This window comes from Lactuca serriola, chromosome 5 (genome assembly GCF_051521515.1).
Source record: "Lactuca serriola cultivar US96UC23 chromosome 5, Lser_US96UC23_V15, whole genome shotgun sequence".
NCBI classification, from domain to species: domain Eukaryota; kingdom Viridiplantae; phylum Streptophyta; class Magnoliopsida; order Asterales; family Asteraceae; genus Lactuca; species Lactuca serriola.
Genome location: NC_136412.1, coordinates 264,154,138 through 264,175,704, shown reverse-complemented (window position 1 = coordinate 264,175,704; position 21,567 = coordinate 264,154,138). Strand labels below are relative to the sequence as shown.

The following is a 21,567-nucleotide window of genomic DNA, read 5'->3' as shown; positions in this document are numbered from 1 at the left end:
ACTTAGGACACATCATCTCCTCTATCGGAGTAGCTGCTGATCCCGAGAAAGTAGCAGTTATAAAAGATTGGCCTCAAGCCAAATCATTCACAACCTTGCGATGATTCCTAAGACTCACCGGATATTACAGAAGATCCATGCGTGATTATGCCCATATTGTATCCTCCTTAACCAACCTTCTCAAATAGAAGAACTTTGAATGGTTAACCGAAGCCAGTCAACTTCCTTGCTCACAAGAAAACGATGTCCTCCTTAACCATACTCACGCTTCCTAACTTTGATGTTATCTGTGATGTTACTACAGATGCGTCAAATGTCTCCAGGAGCAATTTTGTCCCAGAATGACCGTCCCATATCATTATTCAACAAAAAAAATGGGCCCACGTATGCAGGTCGCTTCAGCATATGTACGTAAGCTCTTTAAAATCACTAAAGCAGTAAGAAAATGGTTCCAATACCTATTAGGAAGGAGATTTCAAATATTTACTGATCAAAAAAACCTAAAGCACCTCCTCTTACAAGTGGTTCAAACTCCTGAACAGTACAAATGGGCTTCTAAATTAATTGGATTTGACTTTGAAATCATTTACAAACCCGGTAAGGAAAATGATGTCGCTGATGCACTGAGCAGAATAGAAGATGCAATTGTCTTAGCCTTATCAACAGCTGACCTCACATGGCAAGCTGGTCTTTGCAAATATTACCACACTGAGCCTGGTCAACAACTGGTCCAAAACTTAACCGGTCAAACCAACATAGGCAAAGTCATTGTTTTTCGCGACGTCTTACTCTACCAACAACATCACCTCTTCATTCCAGAAATTTAGTCACTTTGCTCCAAAATACCATATGAATATCATTCATCACCAATGGGAGGTCACTCAGGTATTCACCCTAACATACGTCGACTCACTTCCACTTTTTGTTGGCCCAAACTTAGAGATGATGTCAAGGAGTTCATCAGATGTTGTGAGATATGCCAACAAACCAAATACCCGACTCATAAACCTTATAGATTACTCCAACCCGTTTTGGTTCTAGCACAAGTTTGGAGTGATATTTCTGTGGATTTCATCACCCACTTGCGTTCCTCTTATGGAAAATAAATAATATGGGGAGTTGTAGATCGATTTTCAAAGTTTACTTATTTTATAGCTCTTCCACCAAAGTATAATGTGGTGTTACTCGCCTCCTTGTTTTTACAAACCATATACCGCCTCCATGGCCTCCTTCGTAGCATCATTTCAGATCGAGACCCTCTATTCTTGAGTAAATTTTGGCAAGATTTTTCAAGCAATTGGGTACCAAACTCCGCTACTCCACCTCCTACCACCCATAGTCTGATGTTCAAACGGAGGTTGTCCATCGCTGTTTGCAAACTTATCTTCGTTGCTTTGTTGGCTCGGAACCACAATCTTGGAGTAAACTCTTATACCTAGATGGATTCTAGTACTACACAACCCATCACTCAGCCATCAATATAGCTTCGTTCCAAGCGCTATATTGTCTACCTATCCCGGACATCAATCGATACCAACCGGGCAGTTCTACCATAGCATCAATAGATGCCACCTTTATAGAGCATAATCGACTATGGTCCATTATAAAAGATAACTTAAAACGTGCTAAAAAAAGAATGACGGATCTCGCCAATAGTCATAGGACCGACAAGCAATTTGCGGTTGGAACCATGGTTTTCTTTAGGAACCCACTATTGTTACTGTTGTCTGCTTCCTTGTTTTTAGTTTCCATTATGCACTAATAGTATATAAATTGTAAGTTTCAATTTGGGAAATACATTCTGAAAATTGCTCCAGCTTTACTGTTCTATCCTTCTATGTTTTGTTGTTTCTTAGGATATTGGCCAACTCTAACTAGCTACCTATCATGATCAAACATAGTCCGCCGATCAGCATACATAATCAATAGACCTCTAATCAACACTATATGTTATCAACAACTCTTCAATTAGGAACATATTTTAACGCCAACGGTTATTTTTAAAAGTTCGATAGTCGTCTTTTGTACTTTATTGTATTTCATATCAGACATGTGTGTATTAGGCAGAGTCAGTTTATACCTTTGTACATTTTACAATATTTTATAGGAAAAATGACTTGCAAGGGTAATTACTTTTTCGTCTTGTTCACGTTTAGGTAACTTCATTTTTTTGTACACATTTGACCATTTAACAAGTTAAATGATCAAACGTGTACAAAAAAAGAAAGTTGTCTAAATGTAAACAATTTTTTTTTACAAATTTCGTAAGCTTTTTATAATTTCTTATAACATTTTCATGATATTTTTTTCTTATAGGTTTTTCTAATACAACGTTTTAAACTTTACTTATATTTTTTTTAAACTTTTTTATATACTTTCATATAATTTTAATATAAGTGTTTTTAAACCAAATATTTTATAAATGTAAATTTTTCTTACAAGTATTTAACTTGTTTTTTTTTACATTTTCATACAATTTTTTTTATAACTTTCATACATTTATTTTTAAACTTTCTTTTGCGACATTTTTAAAGTATTTCACAGATTTTCTATGATGGTTTAATAATTTTATAACATTTTAAAATATCTTTATTTAAATGCTAGTTTAAAACGTTGTATTAAAAAATTAAAAGTTTATAAACATCTAATTAAAAGGTATTAAAAAGTTTGAATAATTTTAAAACATTTACATTATATAGATTATTTTTTTGTTTTTTTATTTGCTAAGTACTATTTTTTTTTAATTTGTTTAAAATACCATCCTTACTTATTATTACATATTTAATTTTATTGTTAGATACTATTTACTTTAAAAATATTGTATATGCTTAAAAACAAATGAAAAAAAAATTATAAAAGACTATATAAAATATTTCACAAAACAAAAACATATTTATTAATTAAAAAGTAAAATATAAAATTGATCAATATTATGGATATTTTAAAAACAACGTTTGAAAAAAATAACATGACCAAATATGAAAAATAAATTCGTTATTAAAAGTTGGGAAAATGACTTATCAGGGTAATTAACTTTTCTTTTTGTTCACATTTAGACAACTTTCTTTTTTCGTAAACATATAACCATTTAACTTGTTGATTTGTTTACATATTACCATTGTGACCTGCTATAGTCGGTGACAATGACAATATGTGAACACATATAACAAATTAAATTGTCAAATGTGAACAAAGCGATAAAGATGATTACCTTGGTAAGTCATTTTCCCTATTTTTTAATATATTCCAACTCACGCCTCGTAAAGGTGATATGACACATTAGAGCTAATTTGCCTATAATATGGCAACTTATATTCTTGTTTAAACATACTCATGATATTTCTATATATGCAAGATATATGTTCAGCCGTCAATCTAGTACTATGTTAATTATTTCATATATTATGTTATATCTTGGAATCATTTACATTTGTTATGAGATTTACTTAATTTGAAACGTCCTGTTCCGAATTGTTTCCCATGTGGGGGTGGTGACCCGAAGACCGAGTATCATCATGCTTAGAGCCTTTGAGGAAAAGAGATTTAGACACACTTGGGTGTAGGTAATGTAATTTGGATGATTCAGGAGTTCGGTCAGGGTTTTGGCTTTTATGAATTTTGGATTTTTGCTCAGAAAGGTTTAAGGCAAGGATGAGTTGATAAAAGTGTAGAGATTCTTGTTACCTTTCTATGGATATAAATAGCATTAAAATCAGAGTTAACACGAAGAAATTATGCATGTTTGAGGTTTGGTCGGTTTGGGTTGTGTTGAGTACGTTGGGCGTATTGAGGCACCCTGAGTATGATGGGCGTACCATAAGTACGCTGGGCATGCACAATCAGTGCCCAAACCCTATTTTTGTGGTTTGAGCCCTATTTAAGCTCCTTAACTCCCCCAAACTCACTTCATTCTTAGCTTCCACCCCTCCAATACCCCTTCCATAAAACCCTAACCCTAGTTGAACCTTGTGTGCTAAAAGAAGGTGTTTTTGAGTGCTTTAGAGTATGTATGGTGCACCTTGGAAAAGAAGGAACTTCTTGAAGAAGTTTGGTTGCTTTGGAGCATGTAGATCGGGACTTTGTTCACCTTGATCTATCTTCTAGAGGTATAAAGTTTGAAGTTTGATGATGCATTTGTTAGATCTAACTAGTTTTGGATGTTATGAGCTTTTGATCATTTTAGTGCATAAACTTTAGATCTTGAAAGTTTGTGACCTTGTTATGGATAAAGTTGGAAACTTTATACATCTAAACATAATTTTGATTGAGATCTGAAAGTTGAAGACTTGTATTTAATGGATTAAGTTAAAAAAGATGAACTTTTGGGTCCCTTTGAGACTTAAAGACTAGATCTTGTTTGTTGGGACCATTCTAATGGATAAAGATGGAAACTTTATCCATTATAAAGCTATTATGAACTATAAAAATGTGATATTGGCCCTTCTATCCCTTCCATACAAGAGTTGTGATGTCTTAGTGGGTTAAGAACTTAGGGTTCTGGACATTAAGCACTTTACTGCCATGCAAAGTCATAAAGTTGGAAACTTTATGACATAGGACATCATTTTGGGCATGAATATGAGTTTTGGATGTCAGAACTTAATGGAATAAGCTCTTAATGGAGTTGTGGGACTAACCTGAGTACGTTGGGCATACCTGGTGGTACGTTGCGCCTACGTGGTCAGCACCCAACTATTGGTCAACATCAGAGTACGTTGGGCGTACTCTCTTGGTATGCAGGGCGTACTCTGCTGGGAAGAAATATTAACTTTTGAACATTGACCGTTGACTTTGAATTTGACCAGGGTTTGTGACAACCGTCAATTTTCAGTCAAGTCAAAGTCAACAAAAGTCAACAAATCAAACCGGTCCACTCATTTTGCCGTAAGTGCTAGAGCTTATGATAAGTAACTCCTAAACAACTCTCTATTCTAACGAGAGATCCTAAATCAAAAAGTACGTACACCTAGATCTCCTTAACCTAAAACGATGGTACGTGGAGAGCCAAACCGATAAAACAATGTTACATACTCATCGGGAGTATGCAAGATCCCTAAACAGGGCTTAACGGGGTTTACGGACCTTGCAGTGCGTAGCCGGACACTCAAAAAGGACACCAATGAAACCTCTCTCAATCGTTTTCACTCTATCTCTTCTTATGTCAAATCTCTCCCAAATCTCTCCAAGTATGTCAAATCTCTCCCAAATCTCTCTAAGTATGTGAAATCTCTCCCACATATCTCTCTGTATGTGAAATCTCTCCCACATATCTCTCTGTATGTGAAATCTCTCCCACATATCTCTCTGTATGTGAAATCCCTCCAAGTATGTCAAATCTCTCCCAAATCTCTCCAAGTATGTCAAATCTCTCCCAAATCTCTCTAGGTATGTGAAATCTCTCCCAAATATATCTCTGTATGTGAAATCTCTCCAAGTATGTCAAATCTCTCCCAAATCTCTCTAAGTATGTGAAATCTCTGCCACATATCTCTTTGTATGTGAAATCTCTCCAAGAATGTCAAATCTCTCCCAAATCTCTCTGAGTATGTGGAATCTCTCTCAAATCTCTCTCGAAATCTCTCCCAACTTTCTATAATCACTCGGGGCATCCTGACCCTCGAATTTGGCAAAAACAGCCCAAAAACGGAAGTCTACGCGAAAAACGGACCTTAGGAACCGAAACCCCTCTTAGGAACCGAACCCTCCTGATGAAGAAGGCTGCTGATCCGAACCGAAGGTACTGTTCACCAACCGAACCGAAGGTACTGTTCATTACTGTTCACTACAGTCCGTTCGGTTCTGCCATTCTCGCTTCTTAACTCCGAACCGAAGCTTCCCTGCTGACCCTTCGGACCGAGCCTTCGGACCGGACCCCCGCCTTCGCTCCTTCTTCACTTCTCGCGCCTTTCGCTTCCGACTCCAACCTCAGCGCGGACCGAGCCTCGGCCTAGGGACCGAACCTCGGCCTAGGACCGAGAGGTCTCGCTGGGAAGCACTTTTCTCCCGGTTTTCAACCAAATTTGCGTTTTAAGCCCGTTTTTAATTATTTTAACATGGGATTTTCACCCAAAACTTTATTTTAAATTATAAGACCCCTAAATTAAGGATTTAATAACATTTTAAGGATAAAACCTTATCCAAATAAGAGTAGGTAAAGTACAAGGGTAGAGTGTTGACTTTACTTTATTCTATGACGCAAGCAACCCCCATACCCACTCCATGACCACCCACACTCCTTTCCACCATACCTTGTACCTTTTACCTCCCTCACAAGCCATCCCCACGTTTTTGAGAGCTGGATAATCATCCTCTCTCCTCATTTTCTCTCATTTGCTCTCATTTCACAAGAAGATCAAACTCTTTTCTCTCTCACTTTCTCTCTCTAGAAATTCGAGATTCAAGGGCTGATCTTGAGTCTTTCCTCCACATTTGGTAAGCATAATCCATTCTCTTTATGATTATCTCAATTATTTCCACTCAAATCATGGATATCTTACACAAACTCCAATATATTTGTGTTAGAGCTTCGAATCTTCAAGTGATTCTTCAAGTGTTCTTGGGTTGAACACTTCTCTTCTTCAACACTTACCTACTGAAAACACTTAAGGTGAGTTCATACCCCTACATTTTCACGTTTTCTCAAGTTTTTAGGGGGGGAATACAAGTTAAAATACTTAGAACATAACTACATTTTTCTAACAGCTTTCATCAGAAAAGTTTCACTCCATTCACGGACTGTTTTGGACATCTTAAATATTTTTGTTTTCAAAACTGTTTTAGGTGCATGTAGTTCCACTTCTTAGCTTTAAAATGACTACTTGCACATCTCCATACGATTTTTCTACAATTTATGGTGATTTTTACAAAACTGCCTATCATTTCAAACATCAATCCGGACCAGTCTGTGATTATGGACTTTTTCACCCAAGTTAGAGGTCATTAAAAATTATAATAAAAATTATGAACAAACTAGACTCATTTTCCAAACTCTCAGAAGTTACAGAACCTGATTTGGACATTTTATGATTTTTCTACAATTTTTCCAATAACAGTTACAGAAAATGTTATTAACAGAAAAACACAATAAATTTCATTTCACCTTGTAACATGTTGAGCAAGGTATACATCGTTATGTGATTATGTGTAGTTGCAATATATGACAAATTTTGTATTCTTACATAGACATACATCAGAAAACAAATGGATTTACACCTTCACAAGTATGACAATATATATATATATATATATATATATATATATATATATATATATATATATATATATATATATATATACGATATTACGAGGCTATATCCATTAAAATATAAACATTGATAAATTATGACAAGTAAGGCCTATGCTCATTTCCCACGAAATCAATCGATAGACTATAATAGGTATAGTTTAGGGTTATTCATATAACAAACACAATATTAAAGGTCTTACACTTACAAAAGAGTTATTGCCGCTATGGACGATTAAGATAATCTATAACAAGTATAGTTAAGCCATTATACCCCCACAAACGAACGCGTTAGTTATAATCGGTATAGTTATGGTAAATACATATTACAAACAAAGTAATAAACTATAATAGGTATAGTTTATGTTTCATCTACCCTAGGAACCTAATTACAAGAAAGGAGCTCACCATCATCACCACTTTGATAAGCTATTCATATGCATAGTTCAGGTTCACTAATCCCTATCACTCCCCGGTGAACTATGATATGTATAGGTTACACTCACCATCACCATCACTTTTGATAAGCTATTCATATGCATAGTTCAGGTTCCCTAATCCCTATCACTCCCCGGTGAACTATGATATGTATAGGTTACACTCACCACCATCACTTTTGATAAGCTATTCATATGCATAGTTCAGGTTCCCTAATCCCTATCACTCCCCGGTGAACTATGATATGTATAGGTTACACTCACCATCACCACCACTTTTGATAAGCTATTCATATGCATAGTTAAGGTTCCCTAATCCCTATTACTCCCCGGTGAACTATGATATGTATAGGTTATATTCACAATAGATTTTCGTATTGTTAGACTTCAACTATAATCGTTCAGCGTATATGCTTGAGTCATACAAGAATTTAGTCTGGATTGGCTTGGAATTGGTGGTGCCCGCCTCATCTCCTGTTCCTCGTTTGGTTGTGGACCTAGGGCGGACCCATTATATTCGACGTTTTATCTAACCTAAATCTTATATACTTATATATGCTGGACAATTATAGGGGAAATCTACGGGTAAATCTAGAATACATCAACGCATCATATAGGATTATTCTGTATACACTTAACTAAGAAAATATTGGATTTTCTGGAAATCAAACTCCATCGATTTAAAAAAAAAAAAGGAAAACGGTTTCTACTCCAAACAAAACTCTTATGAACTCACCAACTTAATTGTTGACACTTTTCAAAACTACTTGTATTCTCAGGAAATCAGTGAAACAGGAAAACTGCAGCGCTTTGAGGATGGGACGTTAAACCGTCAACAATTTATTTTTGTCGTCATATTGTAATTGATTTTGAAACATGTAAACATATACTTTGATGTAACTTTTTCAATTATATTTATGATGGTTGTATTTACTTTGAGCACTATTATACACGTTGTTGTGATACTGTACATGAAGTCCTCCACCCCTGGACGTTTCCGCCATCCTTGGTTTGGGGGTGTGACAGATTGGTATGAGAGCATTGTTTATAGTGAACTCAGTATATCGAACCACATAAGATATACAAACTATAACTACATTGGGACCAAAAGTCTCTGATTTAAAGTTTTCAAAACAACTATACTTTTAGAAACAAATAATTCCTCGGTAAAAGTAGGAGCATGTGCACACACACTAGGGTCAGTATCACGATGGGATGGGACAAAAGTAGTAATTGTTGAACAATACGAGTAGGCTTGGGGATGTATAGTCAGGATTGGGAATGACATAGCCTGATCAACTATGTCTCACCCAGAAATGATTACCATATGCCCAGGAATGGTCGTAGGAGTTGCAACAAGTCTAAAAACTTACCAACACTACCACAATGAAATACCATAGGGGTATTTGGAATTATTATAATTACTTATTTGAGAACTAAATAGATTTTTATCAATAGGTCAATAACTGCCTAGAGGATACAATAAAACTATATGTATCCAGGACGTCATAGGCTTAGAATCTGTGAATCTTTGCTTTACTTCCTGTTCTCGTTGGATTGGGGATTTAGAGTTAGGATTGCTTATTCGAAGGTCTATCCTGTCCCAAATACATGTGACTAGTATGCACTAAATAATATATTGAAGTACCTGATAAAGATCACCTTATAATTATCTAATTAGTACGTCTACTTAGTTATTTCTTATATCCCCATTTCTCACAAAGATATTATGGCTGAATTCCTTCTCCACGACGACCCGTACTACCCTAACCACGGCAATACTGAATGGCTCGGAGAGGAGCCATAGAGTGAGTACCGAATCCCTTTGGATGGTCACCAAGCTGAAGGCTTTGCTGATGGTCCTGACCCCGACCCTGAAGTGGAGAACCTACCCTGATGGCCCTTGTTCCAAATCCTAACCCTCGTCCGGTTGTTCAAGGCCCAACGCCTCCTTGGGAAGAGTGATTGGAAACCTGGAAAGAAGAACACGACCAACCTAGGTTGTTAAGTGGAGACATTCGAATCCTTCAGAATCCGGAGGCTACACTATTCGAGGGAACCGTAGCATTGCCCAAAATCTTCCTTACGTTAATGAGATGTAGACCTATTATCCTCGAACCCTATACTACAAACAATTTACATATGGTAACTCCAAGAAATTCTTAATATATACCAAGTAATTTTAGAAAGGGATCAGGCGAAACAAATCACTAGTTGCATTTGAGTCACCACCACTAAAATTCATTCACAAGGACTTTGTTGTGAATTACATACAAAATACTTTTAAGACAGAACATGATACAGACAAGTCTGGCTTGATAACTTCTGACTTGTCACTATTATTAAAAACTTATCGTTTGTACGTCTCTACCAACTTATGAGAGGACTATGCCGCCAAAGAAAAAGTCCAGACCCTCCGGGAGCACAGCACCGCCCCCTCCGCAGTTTGATCCCATAATGTTTCAAGCTGCCGTAACAGCAGCAGTGGCGGCAGCAATGTCGCAAATGGGTACAAATGGTTCCGGCAGCTTCGGATCCGGGAATACTAACTCGAATCAGGGGGACAGCACAGGACGCACTAAGGAGTGTTCTTACAAAGACTTCACAAATGGCAAACCCGATCCTTTCGACGAAAGCGGGGGCGTCATCGTGCTGATGCAATGGTTTGAAAGGACCGAAGCAGTCTTCGAAATCTGCGCTTGTCCCGAAGCGAGCAAATTCAAATATGCGGCATTCACTTTTACAAGAAAAGCTCTTACTTGGTGGAATAGCCGAGTTAAGTCACTTACTCCTGCAGTGGCTAACTCTATAAGCTGGGAGGATCTAAAAGCTTTAATGCTGAAAGGGTATTGCCCAAGAGGCGAAGTGCAAAAACTGGAAGAGGAACTCTGGAACCTCAAAATGTCGGGGATGGATCTCGATGCTTATACTGCCCGATTCAATGACCTAGCACTCCTCTGTCCTGCAATGGTCACCCTAGAGGAGAAAAAGGTAGAACGATACCTTTGGGGGCTATCATCCCAGATCCATGATAGTGTATTGGCCTCAAGACCAACTACCTTCGACAGCGCCAAGGAGTTGGCACAACAACTCATCGACCATCGAGCCAGCCGTGACACTTCGACAACCACGCCAATTGTTACGATTCATGCTGCCACAACCCTCACCACGCCAACTCCCATAAAGCAATACGCTGGAACCCTTCCGAAATGTAACAAGTGTAGCTTCCATCACACTGGGGCTTGTAGAGAATTGCATTGCATGAACTGCAATAGAAAAGGGCACACTACCCGTTTTTGTAGGGCACCGGCACGACCCATCAACCAGTTCCCCGGCTCTGGAGTAAGCCCAGCCTGTTACAAATGTGGAGAAACAGGCCACTTTAAAAGGAACTGCCCAAAAGCAAGGGATGCCAGTGGTGGTGGAAGGGTGCTTGCGATCACCGAAGGAGAGACCACGCCGGAACTGCCCGCAAATATTAGTACGTGTTTCTAACACCGACGTTTAAATTCCAAATTTCTTTATTTGATTGAGTCTAGCATCGATTAAAGCATGCATAGTAGTAATGCCAAAGATTAAACTGAGAGCCATAAACAATAGGAAATTCCAAGGCCGTCATAAGACCATTCTATGAATTTGCTTCGACTCCGCAATGGGACTGCATCATAGGGATGTAGGTCAAACTTTCGAGAACATGCTTCTACTCTATAGGTGAGCGGTTAAAATAAATCTAGGTTCAATGTTAGCCCTGACTAGGAACCCTAATTCATTAAGAAGGATTACTAAGTTATTTGTTATGATTTCCTCGCTTATACATTCCCCAGTTATATATAACGAATACCTGGTAGATAATAAAATGTGAGAATTCTGACTTAGTTTCTTTTCCTCGTTGGGATGTGAAACTGAAATAGAATCACACATTTTACTATCCGCCCAGTATTGGTTATATCATAATGTGTATAAGCTAAGTTTTCATGTATGATAACTTGTCTCTTAGTCAGAATCAAAATAATGTAGAGCCGACCTTAGTCATTTTCAAACTCCTTGCCTAAATCCAAATTTCGGGACGAAATTCCCTCTAACGGGGGGGGGGGGGGGGGGTGATGTGACAACCGTCAATTTTCAGTCAAGTCAAAGTCAACAAAAGTCAACAAATCAAACCGGTCCACTCATTTTGCCGTAAGTGCTAGAGCTTATGATAAGTAACTCCTAAACAACTCTCTATTCTAACGAGAGATCCTAAATCAAAAAGTGCGTACACCTAGATCTCCTTAACCTAAAACGATGGTACGTGGAGAGCCAAACCGATAAAACAATGTTACATACTCATCGGGAGTATGCAAGATCCCTAAACAGGGCTTAACGGGGTTTACGGACCTTGCAGTGCGTAGCCGGACACTCAAAAAGGACACCAATGAAACCTCTCTCAATCGTTTTCACTCTATCTCTTCTTATGTCAAATCTCTCCCAAATCTCTCCAAGTATGTCAAATCTCTCCCAAATCTCTCTGTATGTGAAATCTCTCCCACATATCTCTCTGTATGTGAAATCTCTCCCACATATCTCTCTGTATGTGAAATCTCTCCCACATATCTCTCTGTATGTGAAATCCCTCCAAGTATGTCAAATCTCTCCCAAATCTCTCCAAGTATGTCAAATCTCTCCCAAATCTCTCTAGGTATGTGAAATCTCTCCCAAATATATCTCTGTATGTGAAATCTCTCCAAGTATGTCAAATCTCTCCCAAATCTCTCTAAGTATGTGAAATCTCTGCCACATATCTCTTTGTATGTGAAATCTCTCCAAGAATGTCAAATCTCTCCCAAATCTCTCTGAGTATGTGGAATCTCTCTCAAATCTCTCTCGAAATCTCTCCCAACTTTCTATAATCACTCGGGGCATCCTGACCCTCGAATTTGGCAAAAACAGCCCAAAAACGGAAGTCTACGCGAAAAACGGACCTTAGGAACCGAAACCCCTCTTAGGAACCGAACCCTCCTGATGAAGAAGGCTGCTGATCCGAACCGAAGGTACTGTTCACCAACCGAACCGAAGGTACTGTTCATTACTGTTCACTACAGTCCGTTCGGTTCTGCCATTCTCGCTTCTTAACTCCGAACCGAAGCTTCCCTGCTGACCCTTCGGACCGAGCCTTCGGACCGGACCCCCGCCTTCGCTCCTTCTTCACTTCTCGCGCCTTTCGCTTCCGACTCCAACCTCAGCGCGGACCGAGCCTCGGCCTAGGGACCGAACCTCGGCCTAGGACCGAGAGGTCTCGCTGGGAAGCACTTTTCTCCCGGTTTTCAACCAAATTTGCGTTTTAAGCCCGTTTTTAATTATTTTAACATGGGATTTTCACCCAAAACTTTATTTTAAATTATAAGACCCCTAAATTAAGGATTTAATAACATTTTAAGGATAAAACCTTATCCAAATAAGAGTAGGTAAAGTACAAGGGTAGAGTGTTGACTTTACTTTATTCTATGACGCAAGCAACCCCCATACCCACTCCATGACCACCCACACTCCTTTCCACCATACCTTGTACCTTTTACCTCCCTCACAAGCCATCCCCACGTTTTTGAGAGCTGGATAATCATCCTCTCTCCTCATTTTCTCTCATTTGCTCTCATTTCACAAGAAGATCAAACTCTTTTCTCTCTCACTTTCTCTCTCTAGAAATTCGAGATTCAAGGGCTGATCTTGAGTCTTTCCTCCACATTTGGTAAGCATAATCCATTCTCTTTATGATTATCTCAATTATTTCCACTCAAATCATGGATATCTTACACAAACTCCAATATATTTGTGTTAGAGCTTCGAATCTTCAAGTGATTCTTCAAGTGTTCTTGGGTTGAACACTTCTCTTCTTCAACACTTACCTACTGAAAACACTTAAGGTGAGTTCATACCCCTACATTTTCACGTTTTCTCAAGTTTTTAGGGGGGGAATACAAGTTAAAATACTTAGAACATAACTACATTTTTCTAACAGCTTTTATCAGAAAAATTTCACTCCATTCACGGACTGTTTTGGACATCTTAAATATTTTTGTTTTCAAAACTGTTTTAGGTGCATGTAGTTCCACTTCTTAGCTTTAAAATGACTACTTGCACATCTCCATACGATTTTTCTACAATTTATGGTGATTTTTACAAAACTGCCTATCATTTCAAACATCAATCCGGACCAGTCTGTGATTATGGACTTTTTCACCCAAGTTAGAGGTCATTAAAAATTATAATAAAAATTATGAACAAACTAGACTCATTTTCCAAACTCTCAGAAGTTACAGAACCTGATTTGGACATTTTATGATTTTTCTACAATTTTTCCAATAACAGTTACAGAAAATGTTATTAACAGAAAAACACAATAAATTTCATTTCACCTTGTAACATGTTGAGCAAGGTATACATCGTTATGTGATTATGTGTAGTTGCAATATATGACAAATTTTGTATTCTTACATAGACATACATCAGAAAACAAATGGATTTACACCTTCACAAGTATGACAAATATATATATATATATATATATATATATATATATATATATATATATATATATATATATATATATATATATATATATACGATATTACGAGGCTATATCCATTAAAATATAAACATTGATAAATTATGACAAGTAAGGCCTATGCTCATTTCCCACGAAATCAATCGATAGACTATAATAGGTATAGTTTAGGGTTATTCATATAACAAACACAATATTAAAGGTCTTACACTTACAAAAGAGTTATTGCCGCTATGGACGATTAAGATAATCTATAACAAGTATAGTTAAGCCATTATACCCCCACAAACGAACGCGTTAGTTATAATCGGTATAGTTATGGTAAATACATATTACAAACAAAGTAATAAACTATAATAGGTATAGTTTATGTTTCATCTACCCTAGGAACCTAATTACAAGAAAGGAGCTCACCATCATCACCACTTTGATAAGCTATTCATATGCATAGTTCAGGTTCACTAATCCCTATCACTCCCCGGTGAACTATGATATGTATAGGTTACACTCACCATCACCATCACTTTTGATAAGCTATTCATATGCATAGTTCAGGTTCCCTAATCCCTATCACTCCCCGGTGAACTATGATATGTATAGGTTACACTCACCACCATCACTTTTGATAAGCTATTCATATGCATAGTTCAGGTTCCCTAATCCCTATCACTCCCCGGTGAACTATGATATGTATAGGTTACACTCACCATCACCACCACTTTTGATAAGCTATTCATATGCATAGTTAAGGTTCCCTAATCCCTATTACTCCCCGGTGAACTATGATATGTATAGGTTATATTCACAATAGATTTTCGTATTGTTAGACTTCAACTATAATCGTTCAGCGTATATGCTTGAGTCATACAAGAATTTAGTCTGGATTGGCTTGGAATTGGTGGTGCCCGCCTCATCTCCTGTTCCTCGTTTGGTTGTGGACCTAGGGCGGACCCATTATATTCGACGTTTTATCTAACCTAAATCTTATATACTTATATATGCTGGACAATTATAGGGGAAATCTACGGGTAAATCTAGAATACATCAACGCATCATATAGGATTATTCTGTATACACTTAACTAAGAAAATATTGGATTTTCTGGAAATCAAACTCCATCGATTTAAAAAAAAAAAGGAAAACGGTTTCTACTCCAAACAAAACTCTTATGAACTCACCAACTTAATTGTTGACACTTTTCAAAACTACTTGTATTCTCAGGAAATCAGTGAAACAGGAAAACTGCAGCGCTTTGAGGATGGGACGTTAAACCGTCAACAATTTATTTTTGTCGTCATATTGTAATTGATTTTGAAACATGTAAACATATACTTTGATGTAACTTTTTCAATTATATTTATGATGGTTGTATTTACTTTGAGCACTATTATACACGTTGTTGTGATACTGTACATGAAGTCCTCCACCCCTGGACGTTTCCGCCATCCTTGGTTTGGGGGTGTGACAGATTGGTATGAGAGCATTGTTTATAGTGAACTCAGTATATCGAACCACATAAGATATACAAACTATAACTACATTGGGACCGAAAGTCTCTGATTTAAAGTTTTCAAAACAACTATACTTTTAGAAACAAATAATTCCTCGGTAAAAGTAGGAGCATGTGCACACACACTAGGGTCAGTATCACGATGGGATGGGACAAAAGTAGTAATTGTTGAACAATACGAGTAGGCTTGGGGATGTATAGTCAGGATTGGGAATGACATAGCCTGATCAACTATGTCTCACCCAGAAATGATTACCATATGCCCAGGAATGGTCGTAGGAGTTGCAACAAGTCTAAAAACTTACCAACACTACCACAATGAAATACCATAGGGGTATTTGGAATTATTATAATTACTTATTTGAGAACTAAATAGATTTTTATCAATAGGTCAATAACTGCCTAGAGGATACAATAAAACTATATGTATCCAGGACGTCATAGGCTTAGAATCTGTGAATCTTTGCTTTACTTCCTGTTCTCGTTGGATTGGGGATTTAGAGTTAGGATTGCTTATTCGAAGGTCTATCCTGTCCCAAATACATGTGACTAGTATGCACTAAATAATATATTGAAGTACCTGATAAAGATCACCTTATAATTATCTAATTAGTACGTCTACTTAGTTATTTCTTATATCCCCATTTCTCACAAAGATATTATGGCTGAATTCCTTCTCCACGACGACCCGTACTACCCTAACCACGGCAATACTGAATGGCTCGGAGAGGAGCCATAGAGTGAGTACCGAATCCCTTTGGATGGTCACCAAGCTGAAGGCTTTGCTGATGGTCCTGACCCCGACCCTGAAGTGGAGAACCTACCCTGATGGCCCTTGTTCCAAATCCTAACCCTCGTCCGGTTGTTCAAGGCCCAACGCCTCCTTGGGAAGAGTGATTGGAAACCTGGAAAGAAGAACACGACCAACCTAGGTTGTTAAGTGGAGACATTCGAATCCTTCAGAATCCGGAGGCTACACTATTCGAGGGAACCGTAGCATTGCCCAAAATCTTCCTTACGTTAATGAGATGTAGACCTATTATCCTCGAACCCTATACTACAAACAATTTACATATGGTAACTCCAAGAAATTCTTAATATATACCAAGTAATTTTAGAAAGGGATCAGGCGAAACAAATCACTAGTTGCATTTGAGTCACCACCACTAAAATTCATTCACAAGGACTTTGTTGTGAATTACATACAAAATACTTTTAAGACAGAACATGATACAGACAAGTCTGGCTTGATAACTTCTGACTTGTCACTATTATTAAAAACTTATCGTTTGTACGTCTCTACCAACTTATGAGAGGACTATGCCGCCAAAGAAAAAGTCCAGACCCTCCGGGAGCACAGCACCGCCCCCTCCGCAGTTTGATCCCATAATGTTTCAAGCTGCCGTAACAGCAGCAGTGGCGGCAGCAATGTCGCAAATGGGTACAAATGGTTCCGGCGGCTTCGGATCCGGGAATACTAACTCGAATCAGGGGGACAGCACAGGACGCACTAAGGAGTGTTCTTACAAAGACTTCACAAATGGCAAACCCGATCCTTTCGACGAAAGCGGGGGCGTCATCGTGCTGATGCAATGGTTTGAAAGGACCGAAGCAGTCTTCGAAATCTGCGCTTGTCCCGAAGCGAGCAAATTCAAATATGCGGCATTCACTTTTACAAGAAAAGCTCTTACTTGGTGGAATAGCCGAGTTAAGTCACTTACTCCTGCAGTGGCTAACTCTATAAGCTGGGAGGATCTAAAAGCTTTAATGCTGAAAGGGTATTGCCCAAGAGGCGAAGTGCAAAAACTGGAAGAGGAACTCTGGAACCTCAAAATGTCGGGGATGGATCTCGATGCTTATACTGCCCGATTCAATGACCTAGCACTCCTCTGTCCTGCAATGGTCACCCTAGAGGAGAAAAAGGTAGAACGATACCTTTGGGGGCTATCATCCCAGATCCATGATAGTGTATTGGCCTCAAGACCAACTACCTTCGACAGCGCCAAGGAGTTGGCACAACAACTCATCGACCATCGAGCCAGCCGTGACACTTCGACAACCACGCCAATTGTTACGATTCATGCTGCCACAACCCTCACCACGCCAACTCCCATAAAGCAATACGCTGGAACCCTTCCGAAATGTAACAAGTGTAGCTTCCATCACACTGGGGCTTGTAGAGAATTGCATTGCATGAACTGCAATAGAAAAGGGCACACTACCCGTTTTTGTAGGGCACCGGCACGACCCATCAACCAGTTCCCCGGCTCTGGAGTAAGCCCAGCCTGTTACAAATGTGGAGAAACAGGCCACTTTAAAAGGAACTGCCCAAAAGCAAGGGATGCCAGTGGTGGTGGAAGGGTGCTTGCGATCACCGAAGGAGAGACCACGCCGGAACTGCCCGCAAATATTAGTACGTGTTTCTAACACCGACGTTTAAATTCCAAATTTCTTTATTTGATTGAGTCTAGCATCGATTAAAGCATGCATAGTAGTAATGCCAAAGATTAAACTGAGAGCCATAAACAATAGGAAATTCCAAGGCCGTCATAAGACCATTCTATGAATTTGCTTCGACTCCGCAATGGGACTGCATCATAGGGATGTAGGTCAAACTTTCGAGAACATGCTTCTACTCTATAGGTGAGCGGTTAAAATAAATCTAGGTTCAATGTTAGCCCTGACTAGGAACCCTAATTCATTAAGAAGGATTACTAAGTTATTTGTTATGATTTCCTCGCTTATACATTCCCCAGTTATATATAACGAATACCTGGTAGATAATAAAATGTGAGAATTCTGACTTAGTTTCTTTTCCTCGTTGGGATGTGAAACTGAAATAGAATCACACATTTTACTATCCGCCCAGTATTGGTTATATCATAATGTGTATAAGCTAAGTTTTCATGTATGATAACTTGTCTCTTAGTCAGAATCAAAATAATGTAGAGCCGACCTTAGTCATTTTCAAACTCCTTGCCTAAATCCAAATTTCGGGACGAAATTCCCTCTAACGGGGGGGGGGGGGGGGTGATGTGACAACCGTCAATTTTCAGTCAAGTCAAAGTCAACAAAAGTCAACAAATCAAACCGGTCCACTCATTTTGCCGTAAGTGCTAGAGCTTATGATAAGTAACTCCTAAACAACTCTCTATTCTAACGAGAGATCCTAAATCAAAAAGTGCGTACACCTAGATCTCCTTAACCTAAAACGATGGTACGTGGAGAGCCAAACCGATAAAACAATGTTACATACTCATCGGGAGTATGCAAGATCCCTAAACAGGGCTTAACGGGGTTTACGGACCTTGCAGTGCGTAGCCGGACACTCAAAAAGGACACCAATGAAACCTCTCTCAATCGTTTTCACTCTATCTCTTCTTATGTCAAATCTCTCCCAAATCTCTCCAAGTATGTCAAATCTCTCCCAAATCTCTCTAAGTATGTGAAATCTCTCCCACATATCTCTCTGTATGTGAAATCTCTCCCACATATCTCTCTGTATGTGAAATCTCTCCCACATATCTCTCTGTATGTGAAATCTCTCCCACATATCTCTCTGTATGTGAAATCCCTCCAAGTATGTCAAATCTCTCCCAAATCTCTCCAAGTATGTCAAATCTCTCCCAAATCTCTCTAGGTATGTGAAATCTCTCCCAAATATATCTCTGTATGTGAAATCTCTCCAAGTATGTCAAATCTCTCCCAAATCTCTCTAAGTATGTGAAATCTCTGCCACATATCTCTTTGTATGTGAAATCTCTCCAAGAATGTCAAATCTCTCCCAAATCTCTCTGAGTATGTGGAATCTCTCTCAAATCTCTCTCGAAATCTCTCCCAACTTTCTATAATCACTCGGGGCATCCTGACCCTCGAATTTGGCAAAAACAGCCCAAAAACGGAAGTCTACGCGAAAAACGGACCTTAGGAACCGAAACCCCTCTTAGGAACCGAACCCTCCTGATGAAGAAGGCTGCTGATCCGAACCGAAGGTACTGTTCACCAACCGAACCGAAGGTACTGTTCATTACTGTTCACTACAGTCCGTTCGGTTCTGCCATTCTCGCTTCTTAACTCCGAACCGAAGCTTCCCTGCTGACCCTTCGGACCGAGCCTTCGGACCGGACCCCCGCCTTCGCTCCTTCTTCACTTCTCGCGCCTTTCGCTTCCGACTCCAACCTCAGCGCGGACCGAGCCTCGGCCTAGGGACCGAACCTCGGCCTAGGACCGAGAGGTCTCGCTGGGAAGCACTTTTCTCCCGGTTTTCAACCAAATTTGCGTTTTAAGCCCGTTTTTAATTATTTTAACATGGGATTTTCACCCAAAACTTTATTTTAAATTATAAGACCCCTAAATTAAGGATTTAATAACATTTTAAGGATAAAACCTTATCCAAATAAGAGTAGGTAAAGTACAAGGGTAGAGTGTTGACTTTACTTTATTCTATGACGCAAGCAACCCCCATACCCACTCCATGACCACCCACACTCCTTTCCACCATACCTTGTACCTTTTACCTCCCTCACAAGCCATCCCCACGTTTTTGAGAGCTGGATAATCATCCTCTCTCCTCATTTTCTCTCATTTGCTCTCATTTCACAAGAAGATCAAACTCTTTTCTCTCTCACTTTCTCTCTCTAGAAATTCGAGATTCAAGGGCTGATCTTGAGTCTTTCCTCCACATTTGGTAAGCATAATCCATTCTCTTTATGATTATCTCAATTATTTCCACTCAAATCATGGATATCTTACACAAACTCCAATATATTTGTGTTAGAGCTTCGAATCTTCAAGTGATTCTTCAAGTGTTCTTGGGTTGAACACTTCTCTTCTTCAACACTTACCTACTGAAAACACTTAAGGTGAGTTCATACCCCTACATTTTCACGTTTTCTCAAGTTTTTAGGGGGGGAATACAAGTTAAAATACTTAGAACATAACTACATTTTTCTAACAGCTTTCATCAGAAAAGTTTCACTCCATTCACGGACTGTTTTGGACATCTTAAATATTTTTGTTTTCAAAACTGTTTTAGGTGCATGTAGTTCCACTTCTTAGCTTTAAAATGACTACTTGCACATCTCCATACGATTTTTCTACAATTTATGGTGATTTTTACAAAACTGCCTATCATTTCAAACATCAATCCGGACCAGTCTGTGATTATGGACTTTTTCACCCAAGTTAGAGGTCATTAAAAATTATAATAAAAATTATGAACAAACTAGACTCATTTTCCAAACTCTCAGAAGTTACAGAACCTGATTTGGACATTTTATGATTTTTCTACAATTTTTCCAATAACAGTTACAGAAAATGTTATTAACAGAAAAACACAATAAATTTCATTTCACCTTGTAACATGTTGAGCAAGGTATACATCGTTATGTGATTATGTGTAGTTGCAATATATGACAAATTTTGTATTCTTACATAGACATACATCAGAAAACAAATGGATTTACACCTTCACAAGTATGACAATATATATATATATATATATATATATATATATATATATATATATATATATATATATATATATATATATACGATATTACGAGGCTATATTCATTAAAATATAAACATTGATAAATTATGACAAGTAAGGCCTATGCTCATTTCCCACGAAATCAATCGATAGACTATAATAGGTATAGTTTAGGGTTATTCATATAACAAACACAATATTAAAGGTCTTACACTTACAAAAGAGTTATTGCCGCTATGGACGATTAAGATAATCTATAACAAGTATAGTTAAGCCATTATACCCCCACAAACGAACGCGTTAGTTATAATCGGTATAGTTATGGTAAATACATATTACAAACAA

At 38.2% G+C, this 21,567-nt stretch overlaps 1 pseudogene; it reads left to right on the top strand.

Moving 5' to 3' along the window:
• The first annotated feature begins 374 nt into the window (after nt 1–374).
• The window catches only part of LOC145050449 (putative tatC-like protein ymf16 pseudogene), a 41,221-nt pseudogene continuing 20,028 nt past the window's right edge, over nt 375–21,567 (top strand).